This window comes from Triticum urartu, chromosome 2 (genome assembly GCF_003073215.2).
Source record: "Triticum urartu cultivar G1812 chromosome 2, Tu2.1, whole genome shotgun sequence".
Lineage (NCBI taxonomy): Eukaryota > Viridiplantae > Streptophyta > Magnoliopsida > Poales > Poaceae > Triticum > Triticum urartu.
The window spans coordinates 494,827,070-494,844,071 of NC_053023.1; the positions used below are offsets into that span (position 1 = coordinate 494,827,070).

Below are 17,002 nucleotides of genomic sequence, written 5' to 3' on the forward strand. Positions count from 1 at the left end.
TGATGCTGCTATGACTTTGCTATGCTTAATGCTTGTCACTAGGGCCCGAGTGCCATGATTTCAGATCTGAACCTATTATGTTTTCATCAATATATGAGTGTTCTTGATCCTATCTTGCAAGTCTATAGTCACCTATTATGTGTTATGATCCGTTAACCCCGAAGTGACAATAATCGGGATACTTACCGGTGATGACCATAGTTTGAGGAGTTCATGTATTCACTATGTGTTAATGCTTTGTTCCGGTACTCCATTAAAAGGAGGCCTTAATATCCCTTAGTTTCTGTAAGGACCCCGCTGCCACGGGAGGGTGGAACAAAAGATGTCATGCAAGTTCTTTTCCATAAGCACGTATGACCATATTCGGAATACATGCCTACATTACATTGATGAACTGGAGCTAGTTCTGTGTCACCCTAGGTTATGATTGTTACATGATGAACCGCATCCGACATATTCTCCATCACTGATCCATTGCCTACGAGCTTTCCATATATTGTTCTTCGCTTATTTACTTTTCCGTTTCTATTGCTATCATCACTACAAAATACCAAAAACATTACTTTTACTACTGTTACCATTTGCAACCATTACCCTACTATCATATTACTTTGCTACTAAATACTTTGCTGCAGATACTAAGTTTCCAGGTGTGGTTGAATTGACAACTCAGCTGCTAATACTTGAGAATATTCTTTGGCTCCCCTTGTGTCGAATCAATAAATTTGGGTTGAATACTCTACCCTCGAAAACTGTTATCCCCTATACTTGTGGGTTATCACTTAAGCAATCATCAAAAGAGGATCCATGGACGAAAAAATCGTCCATGAAAACCTCACAAATCTTTTCACAAAAGTCAGAGAATATAGCCATCATGCATCTTTGAAAGGTAGAAGGTGCATTACATAAACCAAAAGGCATACATCTATAAGCAAAAGTACCAAAAGGGCAAGTAAAAGTAGTCTTTGATTGATCATTGGCTGACACAGGTATTTGAGAGAAACCAGAATAACCATCTAGAAAGCAAAAATGTGTATGTTTGGATAATCTTTCTAGAATTTGATCGATAAAAGGTAAGGGGTAATGATCTTTTTACTAGCTTTATTTAATTTGCGGAAATCAATTACCATCCTATAACCTATAATAATTCTTTGCGGGATCAACTCATCTTTATCATTAGGAACGACGGTAATACCTCCCTTATTAGGGACACAATGGACAGGACTTACCCACTGACTATTAGCAACGGGATAAATTATACCTGCCTCAAGAAGCTTTAGTATTTCCTTTCTTACCACTTCCTTCATCTTAGGTCAGCCGTCGTTGATGATCACGAACTGGTTTGGCATCTTCCTCCAAATTTATTTTGTGTTGACACAGGGTGGGACTAATGCCCTTAAGATCATCAAGAGTATATCCAATAGCAGCACGATGCTTCTTCAGAGTTATCAGTAATCTTTCTTCTTCATGCTCTAAAAGGTTAGCACTAATAATAACAGGATATATCTTTTCCTCATCAAGATAAGCATATTTAAGAGTATCAGGTAACGGTTTAAGCTCAAACACGGGATCACCCTTGGGTGGAGGAGGATCCCCTAGGATTTCAACAGGAAAATTGTGTTTCAGGATGGGTTCCTGTTTAAAGAATACTTCATCTATTTCCCTTCTTTCATTCATAAACATACCATTTTCATGGTCTAGCAAATATTGTTCTAAAGGATCACTAGGAGGTACGACAATAGAAGCAAGACCAATAATTCATCCTTACTAGGTAATTCCTCTTCACGGTGTTGTCTACTAAATTTAGAGAAATTAAATTCATGAGACATATCACCTAAACCAATAGTAACAACATCCTTTTTGCAATCTATCTTAGCATTAACTGTGTTCAAGAAGGGTCTACCAAATATAATGGGACAAAAGCTATCTTGTGGGGAACCAAGTACAAGAAAATCAGCAGGATATTTAGTTTTCCCACACAAGACTTCAACATCTCTAACAATTCCCATTGGTGAAATAGTATCTCTATTGGCAAGTTTAATTGTGACATCAATATCTTCTAATTCAGCAGGTGCAATATCATGCATAATTTCTCTGTATAAGTCAATAGGTATTCCACTAGCACTAGCACCCATATCACACAAGCCATGATAACAATGATCTCCTATTTTAACAGAAATAACAGGCATGCCTACCACATATCTAGGTTTATCTTTAGCACAAGGTTTAGCAACTCTAGCAGTCTCATCACAGAAATGAATAACATGCCCATCAATATTATCAGACAAGAGATCTTTAAGAATAGCAATATTAGGTTCAACTTTAATTTGCTCAGGAGGTGTATAAGTTCTAATATTGCTTTTACGAACCACAGTTGAAGCTTTAGCATAATCTTTTATCCTAACAGGAAAAGGTGGTTTCTCAACATAAGCAGTAGGAACAATAGGATCATTATAAGTGTTAGTCTTTTCTTCAACTTTAATAGGTGCAACTACTTTTACTTCTATGGGAGGATGATATTTAAACCACTTCTCCCTAGGGAGATCAACATGAGTAGCAAAAGATTCACAAAAAGAAGCTACTATCTCAGAATCAAGTCCATATTTAGTGCTAAATTTATGGAAAACATCGGTATCCATAAATGATTTAACACAATCAAACTTAGGTGTCATACCTGACTCCTTACCTTTGTCGAGGTCCTAATCGTCAGAGTTGCGTTTAATTCTTTCCAATAAATCCCATTTGAATTCAATAGTCTTCATAATAAAAGAGCCATCACAAGAAGTATCGAGCATGGTGCGATTGTTATCAGAAAGCCGAGCATAAATTTTTTGAATAATCATTTCTCTTGAGAGCTCATGATTGGGGCATGAATATAACATTGATTTAAGCCTCCCCCAAGCTTGAGCGATGCTTTCTCCTTCGCGAGGCCAAAAATTATATATATAATTGCGATCACGATGAACAAGATGCATAGGATAAAACTTCTGATGAAATTCCAATTTCAATTGTTTGTAGTTCCATGACCCCCTATCATCACATAGCCTATACCATGTCAATGCATCTCCATTCAAAGATAAAGGGAAGACCTTCTTCTTAATAACATCTCCGGGCACACCTGCAAGATTAAATACTCCACAAACTTCATCCACATATATTAGTGAAGGAAATATGCCCTAGAGGCAATAATAAAGTTATTATTTATTTCCTTATTTCATGATAAATGTTTATTATTCATGCTAGAATTGTATTAACCGTAAACATAATACATGTGTGAATACATAGACAAACAGAGTGTCACTAGTATGCCTCTACCTGACTAGCTCGTTGATCAAAGATGGTTAAGTTTCCTAACCATATACATGAGTTGTCATTTGATTAACGGGATCACATCATTAGGAGAATGATGTGATTGACTTGACCCATTCCGTTAGCTTAGCACTTGATCGTTTAGTTTGTTGCTATTGCTTTCTTCATGACTTATACATGTTCCTATGACTATGAGATTATGCAACTCCCATTTACCGGAGGAACACTTTGTGTGCCACCAAACATCACAATGTAACTGGGTGATTAGAAAGGTGCTATACAGGTGTCTCCGAAGGTACTTGTTGGGTTGGCGTATTTCGAGATTAGGATTTGTCACTCCGATTGTCGAAGAGGTATCTCTGGGCCCACTCGGTAATGCACATCACTATAAGCCTTGCAAGCATTGCAACTAATGAGTTAGTTGCGGGATGATGTATTATGGAACGAGTAAAGAGACTTGCCAGTAATGAGATTGAACTAGGTATTGAGATACCGACGATCGAATCTCGGGCAAGTAACATACCGATGACAAAGGGAATAACGTATGTTGTTATGCGGCCTGACCGATAAAGATCTTCGTAGAATATGTAGGAGCCAATATGGGCATCCAGGTCTCGCTATTAGTTATTGACCAGAGAGGTGTCTCGGTCATGTCTACATAGTTCCCGAACCCGTAGGGTCCGCACGCTTAACTTTCATTAATGATATAGTACTATGAGTTATGTATGTTGGTGACCGAATGTTGTTCGGAGTTCCGGATAAGATCACGGACATGACGAGGAACTCCGGAATGGTCCGGAGATAAAGATTGATATATGGGATAATAGTGTTTGGACTCCGGAAGGGTTCCGGAATTCACCGGAAGGGTTTCCGGATGTTTCCCGAAATGTTTGGGTACGAGAACACTTTATTTGGGCTATAGGGGAAAGCCCACAAGGTTTTTGGAAAGCGCAAAAGGAAGTTTTGCAGAGTCCAGGGGCCAAACGCCAGGGTCCCTGGCGTCTGGGTCCAGACACCGAGAACCCTAGCGTCTGGCCCTGGAGTCCGAGAAGGACTCTTGCCTTTCGGGTGAAACCGACTTTGTGGAGGCTTTTACTCCAAGTTTCGACCCCAAGGCTCAACATATAAATAGAGGGGTAGGACTAGCACCCAAGACACATCAAGAAACACCAAGCCGTGTGCCGGCTACCCCATCCCCTCTAGTTTATCCTCCGTCATAGTTTTCGTAGTGCTTAGGCGAAGCCCTGCGGAGATTGTTCTTCACCAACACCGTCACCACGCCGTCGTGCTGCCAGAACTCATCTACTAATTCACCCCTCTTGCTGGATCGAGAAGGCGAGGACGTCACCAAGCCGAACGTGTGCATAACTCGAAGGTGTCGTGCTTTCGGTACTTGGATCGGTCGGATCGTGAAGACGTACGACTACATCAACCGCGTTGATATAACGCTTTCGCTTTCGGTCTACGAGGGTATGTAGACAACACTCTCCCCTCTCGTTGCTATACATCACCATGATCCTGTGTGTGTGTAGGAATTTCTTTTTGAAATTACTATGTTCCCCAACAATTAGGTGCTCATCAGGATGCTTTGTTCCATCTCCTGCAAAAGGATTAGCTAGCAGTTTTTCTAACATACCCGAAGTAATTTCAAAGCAGACATCTTCATTTTCAGTAGGTTCAATAGGTTGAGGAGCAACTCTTTGCTCTTCTGGTCGGGGTGAAGATACCCTGAACAAGCCCCTCAGAGGATTACTTTCCATAGTAACAAGTGACAGTAAATTTCAGCACACTATATAAATTTTTCCTTACCAAATTCCACCTACCAAAGGCGCTTCACTCCCCGGCAATGGCGCCAGAAAAGAGTCTTGATGACCCACAAGTATAGGGGATCTATCGTAGTCCTTTCGATAAGTAAGAGTGTCGAACCGAACGAGGAGCAGAAGGAAATGATAAGCGGTTTTCAGCAAGGTATTCTCTGCAAGCATTGAAATTATAGGTAACAGATAGTTTTGTGATTAGATGATTGGTAACGAGCAACAAGTAACAAAAGTAAATAAAGTGCAGCAAGGTGGCCCAATCCTTTTTGTAGCAAAGGACAATCCTGGACAAACTCTTATATGATGTAAAGCGCTTCCGAGGACACATGGGGATATCGTCAAGCTAGTTTTCATCACGTTCATATGATTCGCGTTCGGTACTTTGATAATTTGGTATGTGGGTGACCGGTGCTTGAGTGTTGTCCTTACTTGGACAAGCATCCCACTTATGATTAACCTCTATTGCAAGCATCCACAACTACAACAAAAGTATTAAGGTAAACCTAACCATAGCATGAAACATGTGGATCCAAATCAGCCCCTTACGAAACAACGCATAAACTAGGGTTTAAGCTTCTGTCACTCTAGCAACCCATCATCTACTTATTACTTCCCAATGCCTTCCTCTAGGCCCAAATAATGGTTAAGTGTTATGTAGTCGACGTTCACATAACACCACTAGAGGAGAGACGACATACATCTCATTAAAATATCGAACGAATACCAAATTCACATGATTACTAATAGCAAGACTTCTCCCATGTCCTCAGGAACAAACGTAACTACTCACAAAGCATATTCATGTTCATAATCAGAGGGGTATTAATATGCATATAGGATCTGAACATATGATCTTCCACCAAGTAAACCAACTAGCATCAACTACAAGGAGTAATCAACACTACTAGCAACCCACAGGTACCAATCCCGGACTTAGAGACAAGAATTGGATACAAGAGATGAACTAGGGTTTTGAGAGGAGATGGTGCTGGTGAAGATGTTGATGGAGATTGCCCTCTCCCGATGAGAGGAGCGTTGGTGATGACGATGGCGATGATTTCCCCCTCCCAGAGGGAAGTTTCCCCGGCAGAACAGCTCCGCCAGAGCCCTAGATTGGTTCCGCCAAGGTTCCGTCTCGTGGCAGTGGAGTCTCATCCGGAAAGATGGCTTCTGATTTTTTTCCTCATCGAAAGACTTCATATAGCAGCGAGGGCAGGGTGTAGCCCCCTGGTGAACTTCTTGCGCTCAGTATTTTTTATATATTCTGAAAAGGACTTTCGTGAAGTTTCAGGACTTTTGGAGCTGTGCAGAATAGGTCTCTAATATTTGCTCCTTTTCCAGCCCAGAATCCCAGCTGCCGGCATTCTCCTTCTTTATGTAAACCTTGTAAAATAAGAGAGAATAGGCATAAGTATTGTGACATAATGTGTAATAGCAGCCCATGATGCAATAAATATCAATATAAAAGCATGATGCAAAATTGACGTATCAGTATCTTGGATTAATCTCCAAGCCTGTTTTTCTAACATCGCCATATTAAATAACTCAATATCTCGAAATCCCAGCCCTCCCATATGTTTTGGTTGAGTCATCACCTCACATGACACCCAAGCAACTTTTCTTTCTCCTTTCCTACTACCCCAGCAAAATTTATGGATCATACTATTGATTTGAGAGCACAAACCACGTGGAAGTCTAAAGCATGACATAGAGAAAGTTGGAATGGCATGCGCCACAAATTTAATTAAAACTTATTTTCCTAAAGCTGCGAATGTTTTCTCTACCCATCCTTGCACTTTAATCCACAAATGATCCTTAAGATATTTAAAGCACCCATTCTTTGATCGCCCCACATCAGTTGGGAGTCTCAAATATTTTTCTGACAATAATTCATTAGGAACTTGCAAAAAACATTTTATAGCTTCCCTTCTTTTCACCGGTAACACCCTTGCTAGAGAAAATGGATGACTTATCTCTATTGATTCGATGTCTAGACGCATCAAAATATTGTTGTAATAGTTTGCTCACTTTTATTGCCTCCACCAAATTAGCACCAAAGAACAAGAGACTTCGGAACATTTGAAAAAGTGCAACCTTCACTTCTTCCTTGTTGTATTGCTTGTTCATCATAACATTCATATTCCCAGTAACCTTTGTGGGTATGTGAGATAACACCTCCACCATTCCAATAACTCCTTCAGAAGTATAAAGGTTAGAATAAAATTGAGTTGTCATTGCAGCAAGCTCAATCTGGTCACTGTTAAATGACTTATTCAGTAGGTTTATTGGGTTACGTTAATAGACTGTAGGCGCACCTGTATCTCCTAGTCTATCTCATGTAACTTATTCTTCATGTATTCTATCTCTCCTTGCTTGATCTACAAGCTATGTAATAGAGGACTTTGTATACATCATGATAGGTTTATTCCCAGTATATAACATGGAACCGTCGGCCTGAATCGGCTAATACGTTACAACAATTCTTACATGGTAATCAGAGCGGGTCTCTTCCGACACATCTAGGTATCGATCGAAACAGCCTTCCGCCAAACCCACCCGATCGAAAGAACCTTCCACCAAAGCCCACCCGAGCAACCCTGCATCCATGGCGTCGTCTTCATCATCCATAACATTGCTATCCACCCAGGTTACAGAGAAACTCACCCGGCAAAACTACACCTTGTGGCATGCGCAGATTCTTCCACAGGTTCGCAACGCAAGTTTCTATGGACTCCATGATGGATCGGACAAAGAGCTGGCCAAGAGCATCATCGTCAAGGATAAAGATGGCAAGGACAACACCATCATTAACCTCGAGCACGCGATCTGGGTCAGGCAAGATCAGCTCGTGCTCGGCTACCTACTAAACAATCCGAAGAAGGAAGTTCTCATCCAGGTGGTGTCGATCCCCATGGCGCATGCACTCTGGAATTACCTTGCCACCATGTTTGCCTCCACGTCGCGCTCTCGCATCAACAACCTCCGCGTCGCCCTCACCAATGCACAGAAGGGTACGCAAAATGTGGCCACCTACTTTGCCCATATGAGATCGTTGGCCGATGAGCTTGCAGCCGTCGGCCACCCCCTCGATGATGAAGAGTCAATCTCGCATATTCTCTCCGAGCTGGACATGGATTACCAGCCGCTGATCTCCGCCCTCGACGTCCGCACCGAGCTACTCTCCCTCGATCACCTCTTCGCCCTCATGTCCAATTTCGACCAGAGGGTTGAATTGTTTCAGGGCGCCACCGGCAACTTCAAGTCTTCAGCTAATGCTGCTCAACATGGTCGTGGCACATCCAGAGGCTACCGTAACTCTCAACGGAGCAACTCTGGCGGTCCGCGTGGTGGCGGCAATGGCAAATACCAGCAAGGCGGTGGTGGTGGTTACAACCAGCAAGGTAGCCGCGGCGACGGCCACTTCCAACAAGGGGGTGGTGGTGGATTTAATCATCATGGTGGTGGTGGAAACAATCACTCCGGCAATGGCCGCCCCTTCTACTCCAACAACAGGGGCCGCCAAGGTGGAGGACAACAGCAAAACACTTGGGGGTTGCTACCTCTTGAGCACTTGCGTTGGTTTTCCATTGAAGAGGAAAGGGTGATGCAGCAAAGTAGCGTAAGTATTTCCCTCAGTTTTTGAGAACCAAGGTATCAATCCAGTAGGAGACCACGCATGAGTCCCTCGCACCTACACAAACAAATAAATCCTCGCAACCAACACGATAAGGGGTTGTCAATCCCTACACGGTCACTTACGAGAGTGAGATCTGATAGATATGATAAGATAATATTTTTGGTATTTTTATGATAAAGATGCAAAGTCAAATAAATGGAAAAGGAAATAACTAAGTATTGGAAGATTAATATGATGGAAAATAGACCCGGGGGCCATAGGTTTCACTAGTGGCTTCTCTCAAGAGCATAAGTATTTACGGTGGGTGAACAAATTACTGTTGAGCAATTGACAAAATTGAGCATAGTTATGAGAATATCTAGGTATGATCATGTATATAGGCATCACGTCCGAGACAAGTAGACCGACTCCTGCATGCATCTACTACTATTACTCCACACATCGACCGCTATCCAGCATGCATCTAGAGTATTAAGTTCAAGAGAACAGAGTAACGCTTTAAGCAAGATGACATGATGTAGAGGGATAAACTCATGCAATATGATATAAACCCCACCTTGTTATTGTAACACCCACGATGCGGCTATATCTCCCACGTGTCGGAGCACGCCTTAGAGGCATAACCGCATAGTAGGCATGTCGCAAGAGGGGTAATCTTTACACATCCCATGCACTGAATAAGAATGGGATAAAGAGCTGGCTTACACTCGCCACTTCACACAATACATAAATATAGCATTACATCATCCAGAATACAATCAAGGTCCGACTACGAAACCAAAACAAAGAAAGACAACCCCTAATGCTAGGTCCCCGATCGCCCCAACTAGGCTCCTCTACTGATCAACTGGAAACGAAACAACACAACGAACACGATATTCATCGAGCTCCCACTTGAGCTCGGTTGCGTCACCTCCACTGGGATCATCGGCACCTGCAACTGTTTGGAAGTATCTGTGAGTCACGGGGACTCAGCATTCTCACACCCGCGAGCTATTTAAGCTTATGGGTAGGAAAGGGTAGTGAGGTGGAGCTACAGCAAGCACTAGCATATATGGTGGCTAACTTACGCAAATGAGAGCGAGAAGAGAAGCAAAGCACGGTCGTGAACTAGAAGTGATCAAGAAGTGATCCTGAAACTACTTACGTTCAAGCATAACACAAGAACCGTGTTCACTTCCCGGACTCCGCCGAGAAGAGACCATCACGGCTACACACGTGGTTGATTCATTTTAATTAAGTTAAGTGTCAAGTTTTTTACAACCGGATATTAACAAATTCCCATCTGCCCATAACCGCGGGCACGGCTTTTGAAAGTTCAAAACCCTGCAGGGGTGTCCCAACTTATCCCATCACAAGCTCTCACGGTTAACGAAGGATATTCCTTCTCCCAGGAAGACCCGATCAGACTCGGAATCCCGGTTACAAGACATTTCGACAATGGTAAAACAAGACCAGCAAAGCCGCCCGGATGTGCCGACAAATCCCGATAGGAGCTGCAGATATCTCATTCTCAGGGCACACCGGATGAGCCAGATGTCGGGTTGGCATAGACCCTGGTTGCCCAGGGGGCGCCAGACATCGCTCAGGTTGGACCAACACTTAGAGAAACACTGGCCTGGGGGTTTAAAATAAAGATGACCCTTGAGTCTACAGAACCCAAGGGAAAAAGGCTTAGGTGGCAAATGGTAAAACCAAGGTTGGGCCTTGTTGGAGGAGTTTTATTCAAGGCGAACTGTCAAGGGGTTCCCATTATAACCCAACCGCGTAAGGAACGCAAAATCAAGGAACATAACACCGGTATGACGGAAACTAGGGCGGCAAGAGTGGAACAAAACACCAGGCATAAGGCCGAGCCTTCCACCCTTTACCAAATATATATATGCATTAAAGTAAACAAGATATAATAATGATATCCCAAAAATAAACATGTTCCAACAAGGAACAAACTCCATCTTCACCTGCAACTAGGAACGCTATAAGAGGGGCTGAGCAAAGCGGTAACATAGCCAAACAACGGTTTGCTAGGAAAGGTGGGTTAGAGGCTTGACATGGAAATATGGAAGGCATGATATAGCAAGTGGTAGGTATCGCAGCAGAGCAAAAGAGCGAGCAACTAGCAAGCAAAGATAGAAGTGATTTTGAGGGTATGGTCATCTTGCCTGCAAAGTTCTCCGAGTTGGCGAAAGCTTGATCCTCGTAAGCGTACTCAACGTGTTCCTCGATCACGCACTCGTCTCCCGGCTCTACCCAAAGCAAGAACACAAGAAAGGGACCAACAATCAATAACGGTGCAATGCGCAAGCAACATGATGCAAAACATGACATGACATGCGGGATGTGATATGCAATGCATATGCGTGCTCCGGAAGGAAAAGATTGAACCAGGCCTCAACTTGGCAAACCAAGTGTGCCGCTGGAAAGATGAGATTATTTTGGTCGAAATCGATATAAAGATCACCGGAATCAGATGCACGGTTTGCAAATGGCAAGCAAAACAATAATGGCACATATCTGCGATTAACATCACGATGCCATCTAGAATGCAACAAGAAACTAAGCTACTGCACTCCAACATAGCAACAAAGCACATGGAAGTGATCTACTCAAGATGCTTGACAAAAGATGAACACTGAGCTACGGCTAAAACACACAAGAGCAGGTTCAAACAAGCATGGAAAAAGTGCAAAAGATATCAGCATCATAGACTTAGTGAAAATACTAACATGCCAGGAGTTAACATCAGGAAGCAATGTTTAGAGCAAGATAACGACATGCTACAGGAACAGAACATAGTAAAACAAGGCATGGCATGGATCTACTCAAAGGATATAACAAAAGTTCCTTACTGACCATAAGCCAAAAGGGCACAGAAATTATGATGGCACCCATGTAAACATAGCAAGTTTCGTTAACAGATTCAGACTTAGCAGAAAACTGGACATGGAAAAAACAGAATTATGAATGCATGTTTGCGAGCTCGATTCACTCAACACAAGGCATTGCATAACAAGCTAAGCATACTACCATCAAGAAGACATGTTAAAGAAGCTAACCAAAGCAAGAGCGAACTCATAGCATGCATGGATCAGCTACAACAACCTTGGCAAAATTGATTAACACGTAAACAATCTGCCAGGAACATTTTATAGCAAAAGTAGAGCAAGATTGAGTCATGCTAGGGTACTCCATAAATGCAAACAGGAGCATGGACGGATAGAGCACAACCATATGCCCAAATCATCCTTACTGAACATACTCAAAAGAAGCATGGAGCTCTCTGTAGCAACATGAAAACAAGGCATAAAAATAACAGCAGAGCAAAGACTTGGTGAAATTCTAAGTCTCTGAAAACAGCAATATTACGAGAGCTACTTTGCATGCTTGTGCTAGTCACCACAAGGATCACAAAAATACATGGCATACACCCCTGTAAAGATGGCATGGCATAGCCTAAAACACATGTAGATCTCATAACCATATGCAGCACACAAAAATCATGGCAAAAATGACAAATGCACAAGATCTGTTAAGAAACAGGAACTAACATTTTATAGCACTCTTGCATCAACAATTTTGGCATCAAGATGGACTCAAACAAGCATGGTACAATGGAACAAAATGAAGAGCACATCATGATGAACATTTTGATATATCATGCATGCAAAACGGAACTACGGATGAGGAGTTATGGCATGATGAACATGACTTAAAATATGTGCACAAATGAGTACTTAGTAAAAAAACACCCGAGCGTAGAATAGTAAATGTCGCACGGGGCAGAGGATAGATGGGCGCTCACCATGGGCCCTTAGGCCGGATCGGAGTGGCCTGAGGGGAGGCGCTGCTGGACCGGCCTTGGCGCTGCTGGGTCGGCAGTGGGGCCCACCAGGGCGACGGGGTGCCTGGTCGGCGTCCTCCTCGTGCTCCCGCACGAGCAGGAGGACATGGCTCGCCGGCCGCGACGGTTGAGGAGCTCCGGAAAGGTAGAAAGGCAAGGGAGGACGGATCCGCGTCAGGGATGGATGGATCCAGGCGGTGGCTCACCGGATCCGGCGCGGGAACGAACAGGACGACGAGTTGAAGCTCCGACGCCGGCGAGATCCTTCGGGAGAGAGAGGCAGTGAGAGAGAGAGACAAGAGAGGGAGGAGAAGAAAGCGGGGACGGCGCGGGCTCACCATGATGGCAGCGGCGCGATGCGAGGCACGATGGGGCGGCGGAGGAGACGGACTCCGGCGAATGGAGGACGGCGGCACGGCATGGCGACGAGGTCAAGCGGCGCGGGAGCCGGGGCGCTGCGGCGGCGGGGTTCGGGCCCAGCGCGGCCCGGCGCGGGCCAGACTTGAGCTCTGTGGGCCGCGGCGTGGTGGGGAGGAGGCTGAGGCGACGTGGTGCTCTATGGTTGGACAAGAGGTGGCAACGGACATGTCCGTCGGCTGGGGGGATTTGTTCGGCGGCGGAGAGGGCAAAAGGCTAGGGTTCATCCGCGAAATTTCGGGGGGAGGTGTAAATATATAGGTAGAGGTAGCTAGGAGAGTCCAAATGGAGTGCGGTTTTTGGCCACGCGATCGTGATCAAACGACTGAGAGGATGGAGGGGGTTTGGATGGGTTATTGGGCCACTTTGAAGGGGTGTTGGGCTGCAACACACACGAGGCCTTTACGGTTCCCCGATTAACCGTTGGAGTATCAAACGGACTCCAAATGGCACGAAATTTGACAGGCGGCCTACCGGTGGTGTACCAAGGCCGCTTGGCAAATCTCGGTCCATTCCAAGAAAGTTTAACACATGCACACAAAAAGAGACAAAAGGGGGCGCCGAAGGACATAGGAGTGTCGGAATGCAAAACGGACAACGGGAAAAATGCTCGAATGCATGAGACGAACACGTATGCAAATGCGATGCACATGATGACATGATATGAAATGCATGACACGGAAACAAAAGACAAGGCAACAACAGCGAATAACCGGAAGACACCTGGCGCAACGGGCTCGAGGCGTTACAGTTATCCTCGATGGCAACAATACAATACGTGCCTTGCTCCCCCTACTGTCACTGGGAAAGGACACCGCAAGGTTGAACCCAAAGCTAAGCACTTCTCCCATTGCAAGAAAGATCAATCTAGTAGGCCAAACCAAACTGATAATTCGAAGAGACTTGCAAAGATAACCAATCATACATAAAAGAATTCAGAGAAGATTCAAATATTGTTCATAGATAAACTTGATCATAAACCCACAATTCATCGGTCTCAACAAACACACCGCAAAAGAAGATTACATCGAATAGATCTCCACAAGAGAGGGCGAGAACTTCGTATTGAGATCCAAAAAGAGAGAGGAAGTCATCTAGCTAATAACTATGGACCCGTAGGTCTGAAGTAAACTACTCGCACTTCATCGGAGAGGCTATGGTGTTGATGTAGATGCCCTCCGTGATCGATGCCCCCTCCGGCGGAGCTCCGAAACAGGCCCCAAGATGGGATCTCGTGGATACAGAAAGTTTCGGCGGTGGAATTAGGGTTTTGGCTCCGTATCTGGTAGTTTGGGGGTACGTAGGTATATATAGGAGGAAGGAGTACGTCGGTAGAGCAACAGGGGGGCCACGAGGGTGGAGGGCTCGCCTGGGGGGTAGGCGCGCCCCCCTACCTTGTGGCCTCCTGGTTGATGTCTTGACATAGGGTCCAAGTCCTCTGGATCACGTTCGTTCCGAAAATCATGTTCCCGAAGGTTTCATTCCGTTTGGACTCCGTTTGATATTCTTTTTCTGCGAAACTCTGAAATAGGCAAAAAAAACAGCAATTCTGGGCTGGGCCTCCGGTTAATAGGTTAGCCCCAAAAATAATATAAAAGTGTATAATAAAGCCCAATAATGTCCAAAACAGAATATAATATAGCATGTAACAATCAAAAATTATAGATCCGTTGGAGACGTATCAAGCATCCCCAAGCTTAATTACTTCTCGTCCTCGAGTAGGTAAATGATAAAAACAGAATTTTTGATGTGGAATGCTACTTGGCATAATATCAATGTAATTCTTCTTAATTGTGGTATGAATATTCATATCCGAAAGATTCAAGATAAAAGTTCAATATTGACATAAAAATAATAATAGTTCAAGCATACTAACTAAGCAATTATGTCCTCTCAAAATAACATGGTCAAAGAAAGTTCATCCCTACAAAATCATATAGTTTAGTCATGCTCCATTTTCGTTACACAAGAATGCTCTCATCATGCACAACCCCGATGACAAGCTAAGCAATTGTTTCATACTTTAGTAATCTCAAACTTTTTCAACCTTCACACAATACATGAGCGTGAGCCATGGATATAGCACTATGGGTGGAATAGAATATAATGATGGGGGTTATGCGGAGAAGACAAAAAGTAGAAAGTCTCACATCAACGAGGCTAATAAATGAGCTATGGAGATGCCCATAAATTGATGTTAATGCAAGGAGTAGGGATTGCCATGCAACGGATGCACTAGAGCTATAAATATATGAAAGCTCAACAAAAGAAACTAAGTGGGTGTGCATCCAACTTGCTTGCTCACGAAGACCTAGGGCATTTGAGGAAGCCCATTGTTGGAATATACAAGGCAAGTTCTATAATGAAAAGTTCCCACTAGTATATGAAAGTGACAAAACAAAAGACTCTCTATCATGAAGATTATGGTGCTACTTTGAAGCACAAGTGTGGTAAAAAGGATAGTAACATTGTCCCTTCTCTCTTTTTCTCTCATTCATTTTTTGGGCCTTCTCTTTTTATGGCCTTTCTCTCTATCTCTCTTTTCTCACTTGGGACAATGCTCTAGAAAATGATGATCATCACACTTCTATTTATTTACAACTCAATGAGTACAACTTGATACTAGAACAAAGTATGACTCTATATGAATGCCTCCGACGGTGTACTGGGATATGCATTGAACCAAGAGTGACATGCATGAAAGTATTATGAATGGTGGCTTCGCCACAAATACTATGTCAACTACATGATCATGCAAAGCAATATGACAATGATGAACGTGTCATGATAAACGGAATGGTGGAAAGTCGCATGGCAATATATCTCGGAATGGCTATGGGAATGCCATAATAGGTAGGTATGGTGGCTGTTTTGAGGAAGATATAAGGTGGTTTATGTGTGAAAGAGCGTATCATATCACGGGGTTTGGATGCACCGGCGAAGTTTGCACCAACTCTCAATGTGAGAAAGGGCAATGCACGGTACCGAAGAGGCTAGCAATGATGGAAAGGTGAGAGTGCGTATAATCCATGGACTCAACATTAGTCATAAAGAACTCACATACTTATTGCAAAAATCTACAAGCCATCAAAAACCAAGGACTACGTGCATGCTCCTAGGGGGTAGATTGGTAGGAAAAGACCATCGCTCGTCCCCGACCGCCACTCATAAGGAGGACACTCCAAAGAACACCTCATGTTTCAAATTTGTTACATAACGTTTACCATACGTGAAGCTACGGGACTTGCAAACTTCAACACAAGTATTTTTCAAATTCACAACTACTCAACTAGCACAACTTTGATATCACTACCTCCATGTCTCAAAACAATCATCAAGCATCAAACTTCTCTTAGTATTCAACACACTCATAAGAAACTTTTTACTAGTCTTGAATACCTAGCATATTAGGATTATTTAAGTAAATTACCATGCTATTTAAGACTCTCAAAATAATCTAAGTGAAGCATGAGATAATAATAGTTTCTATAAAACAAAACCACCACCGTGCTCTAAAAGATATAAGTGAAGTACTAGAGCAAAAACTATATAACTCAAAAAATATAAGTGAAGCACATAGAGTATTCTAATAATTTCTGAATTGTGTGTCTCTCTAAAAAGGTGTGTACAGCAAGTATGACTGTGGTAAACTAAAAATCAAAGACTCAAATCATACAAGACGCTCCAAGCAAAACACATATCATGTGGTGAATAAAAATATAGCTCCAAGTAAAATTACCGATGAAAGTAGACGAAAGCGGGGATGCCTTCTGGGGCATCCCCAAGCTTTGGCTTTTAGGTGTCCTTAGATTATCTTGGGGTGCCATGGGCATCCCCAATATTAGGCTCTTGCCACTCCTTGTTCCATAATCCATCAAATCTTTCACCCAAAACTTGAAAACTTCACAACACAAAACTTAAAGTAGAAAATCTCGTGAGCTCCGTTAGCGAAAGAAAACAAAACACCACTTCAAGGTACTG

General features: G+C 43.2%; 1 pseudogene; it reads left to right on the forward strand.

The window, feature by feature from the left end:
- Positions 1-8,208: 8,208 nt before the first annotated feature.
- Positions 8,209-8,347, forward strand: LOC125541925 (annotated as a pseudogene).
- Positions 8,348-17,002: the final 8,655 nt, after the last annotated feature.